General features: G+C 38.8%; 1 long non-coding RNA gene across 1 annotated transcript; it reads right to left on the reverse strand.

The window, feature by feature from the left end:
* Window positions 1-322: 322 nt before the first annotated feature.
* LOC116152675 (uncharacterized) lies at window positions 323-10,862 on the reverse strand. The gene is made up of 3 exons (XR_004136253.2): window positions 10,545-10,862; window positions 5,078-5,196; window positions 323-2,817 (listed from the first exon to the last, which is right to left on the reverse strand). It is a non-coding gene; the product is annotated as an uncharacterized LOC116152675 (long non-coding RNA).
* Window positions 10,863-10,897: the final 35 nt, after the last annotated feature.

Below are 10,897 nucleotides of genomic sequence, written 5' to 3' on the forward strand. Positions count from 1 at the left end.
TGATCCACATAGCTGAATACATCTATCCAAAGGCAAATGATTCCTACCTTTACAAACTTACATCCATGATTGTATACATTTCTTCATGCTATTTTTGTAAATCTATGCCACATATGCTAATCCAGGTTGGCAAAAATTCAAAAGCTTTACAAATATGAGAAAACAGGTATTTTCACGACACAAAATGTTACAAACCCTCTAAAGGGAAATTTGGAAATTTGGCAACACTTAACAAAACCACGTATGCATTTATCATTTGACCCAGCAATCACACTTCAGCCTGAAGACAAACTTTTGACAATATAAAAATACATATGTACAAGGTTATTTATTATAATATGATTTATAATTACAAAGTATTGAAAACTGAACAAATGCCCCAATATAGGAAAGTGGTTGAAAAAACTGTGGTACACACATACAATACAGTACTATGCAGGGATAAGAAAAGAAAGAGTAAGATCTATATGAACTGATACGCAGCACTTTTCAGGATAGATCATTAGGCAGAGAGAAACTATTTCTAATGATTGACATCTGTATCAATGCTGTGGGGGTCGGGGTATAGCTCAGTTGGTGGAGTACACGCTGAGCACGCGCGAGGTACTTGGTTTGATTCCCAGTACCTCCACTTGAAGAAGAAAAGAAAAGAGAGGGAAACCAAAACGTATCAATGCTGTTTTTTTGGCCTAATCCAGGAGATCATTTAAACTTTTCATACTAGAAATTCGTGGTGAATCAGGAATAGTAGAGATAGATGAGGAAGGCATTTCAAGCCAGGTGTGATACCTGTCTTTGTCCTCTGTGGGTCAGCCCTCCTGACAAACTAAGACAATCTATTTGGGGCAGTCATTCCTCTAGAGAGACAGACAGATATCTGAAGCAGATAATACAAGTATGTGTCTGGGTTTAGATGTGTGAACTGAATCACACATTGACTCTGCCACTTCTAGTGTTTACAGACAAATTACGCTTGAACAGATAGCAGCAGGTGGACCAGAGTCTAGTAAGTTTGTTTACTCCAAGATTTTACACTGATCTGTTTGATATGGGTGTGTGTTGATTTAAATTTCAAACTTAGAGTAGGGAAGACATTACTTCTTCCCAAATTGTAAAATCTGCCCTGCTTCTGTAAAGGTATGCCCATATTTCCCTTTCTATTCTTGTTCTTCCAAAAGGATGGCCATTTAAATTTAATTCAATTTAATTTAATCTAATTTATTTTTTTCTCATTCTTTTTCTTCTTTTCACTTTGAATTTCAGAGGTACCTTTGCTGAAGTTTTGTTATAGTACAATTTTTATAGTAGTACTGTATTTCTTTCTTCTATTAAGCTACAGGTTTCTTAATATTTTTCCTTGAAAATAAAATCCACCTGTGCTGCAGGAACTGGGAGCTGGAAAGGCTTTGCACACATCAGAAGCCCTGCAGTGAGCACAGGAGAGCTGGAGACAAAACCTTCCTGCCTGAGATGTCTCTCTTGCGCCGCCTACTGACAAAGCATAACATGGCGCCAGTTGGCAAAGGAAGCATATTTAAACCATTGGGCTAGGTGAAAAAGATGAACTGGAGCTGAGACAGTAAATGCATAACCTGCCTCAAGACTGTCCATATACACTTCCTATGGCTGTTCCTCTAACAGCTTAACTCTTTCTTAAAATATTTCCTCATCCTTTGTCTTTCTCTTCCTCAATATGTAAGTCATCAACATGTGCACATTTTTCCATTGTTTCTATTCATATGTATGTATATATACGTGTACATTTTTTCTTTTACCAAGAGAGTTACTTTAAATTTTTCTAATTAGAAAATATAATATTGCCTGTTCTTTCCTGACTCCCTCCACCTGTTATGAAGGAGGAAAAATATGGTGAGTTTATTTTTGCAATTAGGCTGTGAAACAGATTTCCACAACTATGGTAGATAAATAGATAAATGTATAGGTAGCAGTAGGCATATAGATGAATGCGTAGCTGGACACATACAGACAGAGAAAAACAGAAACAGACTGCAAGATAAATGTGTACATAGTTAACATTCATAGTAAGAGAGACATATCTTTACTAAAAATTGAAGTCTGTAGGGCATAAATGTAATCATTGGTGCTAGAAATTTGGGGCAATTATGGACGGCATTTCATCCTAGGCATTGTACCTATCTTCGTTCTCAGTATGCTAGCCTTTCTCCTCTTCATCCTGACATATTCACCAATTTAGCATCTTTGGGGTCAGGTCCCTTCTCTCTAGTTTTCAAAACAGATAATAATAAGAATGTGCCAGTCTGGGGGGTCTGTGTATGAATGGAAACACACGTATTTACTCTTACACATGTACTTAAAGCTCTAGTGGTCAAGCTGGGTTTGGAGGATCAGAGGCTCTGAGCTCTGAGGTGTAAGAACTCTCCCCTTCCCGTTTTTCATTCTTCCCAGTGGGAAATCTCCTGTTCTTCTGTACGGGCATGCCCATATTTAATCTCGAATGCTGCTTTTCCAAGGGCTGGTTTGGGTGTTCATTTTTTTTTATCTTTTCCTCGTCATTTTGTAATTCTGTATTGTGTATCTTTTTATTATTGTTTGGTCATATTGCCTCACATATTTCCAATATTTCCATAGACTTTTTGCATTCTTAATGAAATTTTTCATGCAGTGTAATAGTCATACATATAAACCATGTAATATCTTTTGCAATCCCTTTCCTTCTTTTAAGCCATGGTTTGAAGTCAGTTACACAGTACTTTACTGTTTAATCTTTGTTCACTCACTGATTTGTATTGTAACTCCAGTGAATTATTTACGCTGCACCTTCAGGACTCGAGTTTGCTATAAACAAATGAGGGAAACAACAGAATTATTCCACTAGCAGTGTATAAAATAAATCTAAGTGGTTCTTACGTATTTTGCTATATAATAAAAAGCATTATTTATAGAGCATGCAAACATTATTTCAGACCTTTGAAAAAAAGTTTGGCTGCAGAGGTTCTGATCCATAAAGACTGCTCTTTGGCTTTATGTATGTATGTATGTATGTATGTATGCATGTATTTATGTATTTATTTATTTATATATTGAAGTTGTCAGTTTCCAATGTTGTGTCAATTTCTGATGTACAACATGTTTCAGTCATACATATACATACATATATTCGTTTTCATATTCTTTTTCATCACAAGATATTGAATGGGTTCCCTGTGCTATACAGAAGAAACTTGTATATCTATTTTATACACAGCAGTTAGTATCTGAAAATCTTGAACTTCCCAATTTATCGCTTTCCACCCCCTTCTCCCCTGGTAACCATAAGTTTGTTTTCTATGTCTGTGAGTCTGTTTCTGTTTTGTAAATAAGTTCATTTGTGTCTTTTTTCCTTTTTTTAGATTCCACATATGAGTGATATCATACAGTATTTTTATTTCTTTTTCTGGCTTACTTCATTTAGAATTACGATCTCTAGGTCCATCCATGTTGCTGCAAATGGCATTATTTTGTCCTTTTTTATGGCTGAGTAGTCTTTGACTATATAAATATACCACAACTTTTTTTATCCAGTCATCTGTTGATGAACATTTAGGTTGTTTCCATGTCTTGACTATTATAAATAGTGCTGCTATGATCACTGGGGTGCATGTTCTTTTCAAATTAGAGTTCCCTCCAGATATATACCCACAAATGGGATTGCTGAATCATATTGTAGGTCTACTTTTAGTTTTTTTTTAAACTTTTTTTTTTATTGAGTTATAGTCATTTTACAATGTTGTGTCAAATTCCAGTGTAGAGCACAATTTTCCAGTTATACATGAACATACATATATTCATTGTCACATTTTTTTCTCTGTGAGCTATCACAAAATCTTATACATATTTCCCTGTGCTATACAGTATAATCTTGTTTATCTATTCTACATTTTGAAATCCCAGTCTGTTCCTTCCCACTCCCTGCCCCATTGGCAACCACAAGTTTGTATCCTATGTCAATGAGTCTGTTTCTGTTTTGTATTTATGTTTTCTTTTTTTTTTTTTAGATGCCACATATGAGCGATCTCATATGGTAGTTCTCTTTCTCTTTCTGGCTTACTTCACCTAGAATGACATTCTCCAGGGATATCCATGTTGCTGCAAATGGTGCTATGTTGTCGGTTTTTATGGCTAAATAGTATTCCACTGTATAAATATATCACCTCTTCTTTATCTACTCTTCTGTTGATGGACATTTAGGCTGTTTCCATGTCTTGGCTATTGTAAATAGTGCTGCTATGAACATCATGGTGCAGGTGTCTTTTTGAAGTAGGGTTCCTTCTGGATATATGCCCAGGAGTGGGATTCCTGGGTCATACGGTAAGTCTATTCCTAGTCTTTTGAGGAATCTCCATACTGTTTTCCACAGTGGCTGCACCAAACTGCATTCCCACTAGCAGTGAAGGAGGGTTCCCTTTTCTCCACAGCCTCTCCAGCATTTGTCATTTGTGGACTTTTGAGTGATGGCCATTCTGACTGGTGTGAGGTGATACCTCACTGTAGTTTTGATTTGCATTTCTCTGATAATTAGTGATATTGAGCATTTTTTCACGTGCCTATTATCATTTGTATTTCTTTGGAGAATTGCTTGTTTAGGTCTTCTGCCCATTTTTGGATTGTGTTGATTTTTTTTTGTTATTAAGCTATATAGGCTTTAATTATTTTAGATTCACGACTTTGTATCCAAAAGACATTAAGACTAGTATTTATTGCTCATACTTTTTTTTTCATATGAGGACATGGACATGCTTAAAAATCCTACTATAACACTGGTATCCCAATAAAGTATGCAAGTCCCAAATATGATTTTCACTGATGAGAAAATTAAGGTGCAGAAATCTGCAATGAGCCCACATAGTGAATATCTTCTTTTTGAAAAAAGCACTTCTATTTCAAGCAACTCTTAAAATTATGCTTTATAAAGACATCATTTCAACTTTATGTCATGCTGTTGTTCCTTGTATGTAAGTGAATTTTATATTCTGGGCAAAAAAATGTAAATATTCAGAGTGGACTTCCTTGCAAATATATTGCTGAGAGAAATGTTAATAAATGAATAAGAACTTACCTGAGTCCCAGAGCTGAGAGGTGAAGGAAGAGCTTTCTCCACATGGGGGGCCGTCAAAGGCAAGGTACCAGGCAAACTGTGTGGGGAGACACAGACTCTCAGGTCATGAATGGTAATGCCTGAAAAGAAAAGGTAAAGAAAAGAAAAGAAAAAGTAAAAGGACAAAAGATTGACTAGTAGGTGAATTAGCCAAGGCTTCCCAGACCTCTTAGTGGATGCCTTTGCATGATCTGGGCCACTAGTTTTGCCAGTTAAACTTTAAAATATAAGGGCCATCTTATGCTGCTAAAAGCACATATTTTTCTTTTAAAATTGGTACCTCATTCAAGTAAGAATCTACAAAGTTTCATTCCTGTGATTATATAAAATTGACCAGAGACTATAACATATTTTTTATGAGTTGATAAACAGAAAAGTCCAACTTAAATTCTAGTCCCAGGATTTAAATCAATCTAGTTATTTTTACCAGACTTCCAAAAATCTTTCCTTGGCACATCTTCCACAAAGAATTGGATGAAGCTGATACGGCTGTTGATGTGATTTTGAATCTCTTTCTAAGCCTTTGCATATGATCTTGCTTTTGCCTGAAATACCTTCAGTCTCCTCCCCCTTCCCTGCTCAGTCTTCTTCATTCTTTGAAATCAAGTTCACTTATCACTGATTCTGTGCTCCCAAGCAGAACCCGACACCCCTCTCTTGTCCCACGTTAGAAACTCACACTGCAGGTGGGGAGGGGTGAGGGTGGAGCAGACTCGGGAGGGGAAGAAGGTATTGAGGAGGACTATGTGGTTCCCAGCTTGGATTCGGAATAGGATGGGGATAGGGGAGTTCTGAACCACACACCCCTCAGCACAAGTGGCAGAAGTAAAGGCAGGTGAAAGCTGAATCTACTTAGATTTTTGAGAGATCCTTACTCTCCTACCCGTGGGGCTAACTTTGCTCCAGAGGCTGCAGTCATCCCCACACCAATGAAACCAGCTGGTCAATCCAATGGCTTCATGTCCCAGCCGGATGATAAAGTCTACACCTATACTCAGTCCCACTTTTCCATCACTCGGTAATTACAAAGTAGGTGAAACTTGGTTGACTCATAATAGGTCAATGTAGGCAGAATGAGCATGTTTACTGTGTAGGCAGGAATGGGTTTTTCCAAAGAAGTATGCTTTCCTTGCTATACCATGAGTTGGTGCAACTCCCTCCTGATTTAAAGGCCTCATCCATCTACTTCAGCATTTTTTCAAGCTGGGTCCTGTACAAGGTGTTTGAGATACAAAAATGCACGAGGCTCTCAGGAGATCAAAGTCTGGTGGACATACTTTCAGACTTATAGAAAGGTTGTAAGACTAGCACAAAGAATTCCCATATATCCTGTACTCAGATCCCCCAAATATTAACATTAAATTTTTTTAAATGTTAACATTTTTACCACATTTGATTTCTTTCTCTCCCTCTGCATACATATATAAGTATATATATGTGTGTGCATACACACATACATGTTTTTTGGAACTTTTTGAAAATAAGTTGCAGCTAAGTTGGCACTAAATATCTGTGTGTGTTTTCTAAAATGAAGTATTTTCTCTTTCATAACCATACTGCAATCGTCAATCAAGAAATTGACAGTGATAGAGTATAAATTATCTAATCATAGGCCTTATTCATATTTTGTCAACTGACTCAATAATGTTCCTTACAATTACAGAAATTCTGGATCACGTGTTGCATTTAATGGTCACATCCCTTTGGTCTGCTTTACTCAGAAATGGTTCCTTAGTCTTTTATGACATTTACTTTTTTGAGGAGTACAGGCCAGTTATTTTGTAGAATGTCCCTCAGTTTGGGTCTGTCTGAAGTTTCCTCATGATTAGATTTAGGCACGAACTTCTGGTAGGTCTACTACGGAGGGCTGTATCCATTTCAGTGCATACTGTCAAGAGGCACATGATGTCAGTTTATCTCAGTGCTGGTCATATTAACTTTGACTAAGGTGATGTGTGATTAAGGTTTTTCTCTTTACAATTAATATGTGTCTGTGAAGAGATACTTTGAGACTATGTATGTACCTTGTCACTCCTCAAAATTTCACCCACTAATTTTAGCAACCACTGATGAGTCTTGCCTGAATCAATACTATGATGGTTGCTAGACTGTGATGCTGTACTTCCATTGTTTTTTCTACATTTATTAGTTGGGTGTCCACTGTAAGGAAAAGCTTTTCCTTTTCTCCCATTTTTTTGTTTGTCTGTTTAGTATTTATCCCAGGTCCAAGATAAGAATGCACACTATTTCCACCGTTATCTAACACTGAACTGGAGATATTAGCTAGCGCAATTAGACAGATGATGTCCAACTGTTTTGCCTCCTAAATGCACCTACCCCTGAACTCCATACTTCCCATAAGCCCTATACAGGATCCACGGCTTGCTCTGCTCTGGTAAGACTGTGCCTACCCACATAGATCTCCCTTACAAGAGTACACAATAAATCTAGTTTTGTCTTTTTTAGTTCACCTATTGGATGGTTCTCTCTTTATCCTTTGACAAACCAAACCATAAACTAACTAAAAAGATCATTCTGATCGCTGGGTAGGCCTAGAAATGCAATAGTGGAAGTAGGAAGCCAGTTAAGGCTGTTAAAAATCTTGAGTGGGAAGCAAATCCCTGGAGTTAGGGGAAAAAATTTACACTAAAAAATTATACAGAAAAATATACCATAAGCATAGTCAAGAGAAATATTTGCAACTCACACCACTGACAAAGAGCCAATTTATTAATAAGAGAAAGCAAATGACTCATCTGAAAAAACAAGCAAAGGATACGAGATGAATTACTACAAAATATAAGTGGCTATTAATCATATAAAGAGGTTCAACCTACACTCTAACAGAAGTGCAAATTGAGACAAAACCATGATAGCCATTTTTCATTTACTAGATTAAAGACCAAAAATCTGATAACAAGCTTAATTAGGGATGATGTGGGAAACAGGCTCTTTCCGGCATTGCTGATGGGAGTGTCAACTGGTACCAACTGATGGGAGTGTCAACTGGACTTTCATGGAAAACAATTTGACACTATTTAACAAAAATTTAAAAGTATAGCTATTTGACTTAGCAATTCTACTTTTAGGAATTTATTCTACAGGTAGATGTGAAATGACCATTGTCCAAGCAATTCATTGCAGGACTGTGTACAGTAGTTTGTAAACAACTTAAATGTCCACCAATAGGGGAGTTGCCAAGAAAAGTGTGACACACCCATACAACAAAATCCTTTGCATACGTTACAAAAAAATGAAGGCAATTGCTGTTATATTATTGGGTTCAAAGAAAATAAAGAACTGTGTGGGATATCTCTGGGAAGATACAAAGGAATCTAGTAATAGTGATTACTTCCCAAAAGAACTGGGGATTGAAAGAAAAGATTTGCCTTGAGCTCCATTCTCTTTGGTACTGTTTGAATGTCATACTAGGTATATTCATTTTTCATTAAAAGTAAGCAAAAAAAAAAAAAAAAAAAACTAAAGGTCTGTTGCAGTTGTGCAAATGATACCAGTCTTACAAGAACAGTAGTGGTGGACATCATGCATGGATTCAGGATACGTTTTAAAGGGAAGTTGACAGGAAAATTCCAAAGGTGGAGTAGATGTGGGTGATGAGATAGGTACGCTGTCAAGGATGACTGCTAGGCTCGTGGCTGGCAATTGGTGGAGAGATGTGCCATTTACTTTGCTGGTGGGCAATTAGGGAGGAACAGGTATAAAATGTCTGAGAGAACTCAAGGATTCTGTGCAGGATATGCAAGGTTTGAAATGCCTATTGGTCATCCACGTAGAGATGTCAGCAGGAAAAGCAATCTTACTGCTCAAGAAAGGAGTTCAGAATTAAGGTATTTTGGAGGTATCAGCATATAAATCAGCACCAATAAATAGAAATATAATGTAAGCCACATACATAATTCAAAATTTTCTATCAGCCACATTAAAAGCTAAAAGCAGGTGAAATTAATTTTAATATATTCTATTTGATCCAATATATGTAAATATTATCATTTTAACATATAATCAGTATATAAATGAACAAGGTATCTTATATTCATTTTTTCATACTAAGTCTTTGAAATCTGGTGTGTATTTTACACTTACAGCACATTTCAATTAGGACAAGCCATGACACATGATATGTATGAAGTGTCAACTTGTCACATGTGGTGATGGCTACCTATTGGACAGTAGAGAACCGTGATGATGTTTGAAGCTATGGGACTGGATGAGTGGAATAGAGTTCAGGACTGGACTCTGGAGCACTTGATCAGGTAGAAGAGGAGCTGACAAGTGAGACAACAAATAAGAGCCCAGTAAACCAGAAGAGAAACAAGGCAAGTGTAGTGTCAAGGGGGCCATGAAGGGAGGGGCTGTCAACTGCATCAAGTGACGCTGAGAAGTGGAGTAAGATGAGGGCAGAGAAGCGAGCACTGTAACTGGGAAGATGGGAGTTGCTAGTCATCTTGGCAAGGCAGCTCCATTAGACTGGGGCTTCTCCTTTGGAGCTGAAGAGAGAGCATGAGATGGAAAGTGTAATCATCTTATGTGGACATCGCAAAGGCAACACAGTCAAAAATGATCTATCTTCTCTGGCATCCTCACTTACTCTCTTCTTTTCCTATATTCTCACCTGTATTTGGGGCGCACGCTAGAAATTTGGGAGACAATCTCAAGTCCTTCCTTTCTCTCAGACCTCATAAGCTATTATTCACAAAGTCATCCCCATTTCACCTCCTAAACACTCTGCTTCATTTGTCCCATCCCTATTCCCCAGTATAGGCCCTTGCCACCTCTAATCTTATTGATAGCTAATAATCCTCATCGTTATCCAATCTCTAGCTTTGTCACCCTCAAAATCCTGTTGGCAAGCCTGGCACCCCCTCACACCTCCAAAAGTGGGGGGTCGGGTTGTGTTGCCAGATGGAATTTTTAAAAACACGTCTTGCATTCTTGCTACTCTGCTCTGGCTCCTCCTGGAGCTGGTTAGTTGTGTCTACTCTGGAGTTCCTTCTCACATTCTCAGACCAAGCGCGCGCGCACACACATCCTTGTTTCATGCTTGCATCTTTATTATCCCTCCTAACGCCCCCTCCTCACTCCTCCATAACCCACGCCCTCATACAGGTATCACTACTGGCTCATTCTTACTAATTCTAACTTACGTATGAACTTCAAAGACCCTCAGCACTCTTCACCCCCTCCGCCGCCACTTTTCCGCCAAAGCTGGTTAAACTTATTCTTTCTCAAACGCTTCTCCCACGCATCCCTATAGAATTCCGTGCTTATTCCAGCCACTGTTCTCACTACATTCGTCCATTCTCCATAGCGTCCTTTAAAGTACCGGTATCTGTCGCTCTCTCCAACTAAACCGTTAACTCTTATGAGGTCGGAGAGTTTGTCTCACTCCATTTTGTATTCCCAGTACCTGGCAGGTGACTTGACAAATTATAAGGTGCTCAATCAACTGTGTGGAATTAAGAGCTGCCAAAGAGCCTGCGGAGAGCAAAGCTGCGAGAAGGGCGGCGCGCGCTTTCGGGTCCCTAGCGCAGGTGGGACCCCGCAGGAGGAGCCTGGCTTCGGGCCGCGGCGGGGAGGCCCGCACTTTCCCGGCAGAGCGGCGCCGGGTCGGCAGCCGGAGCAGGGCAAGAAGCAGCAGAGCAGCGCGGTCGGCGGCGGAAGGCCCGGGGCAGGTGCCGAAGACAGTCCGGGAAGAAAGCGAACGCCGCCGCCACTCCGCCTTCCTCGCCGGCCCTGCCCCCCACGTGACCACGCCCGCTC

Source organism: Camelus dromedarius, chromosome 2 (genome assembly GCF_036321535.1).
Source record: "Camelus dromedarius isolate mCamDro1 chromosome 2, mCamDro1.pat, whole genome shotgun sequence".
NCBI lineage: Eukaryota > Metazoa > Chordata > Mammalia > Artiodactyla > Camelidae > Camelus > Camelus dromedarius.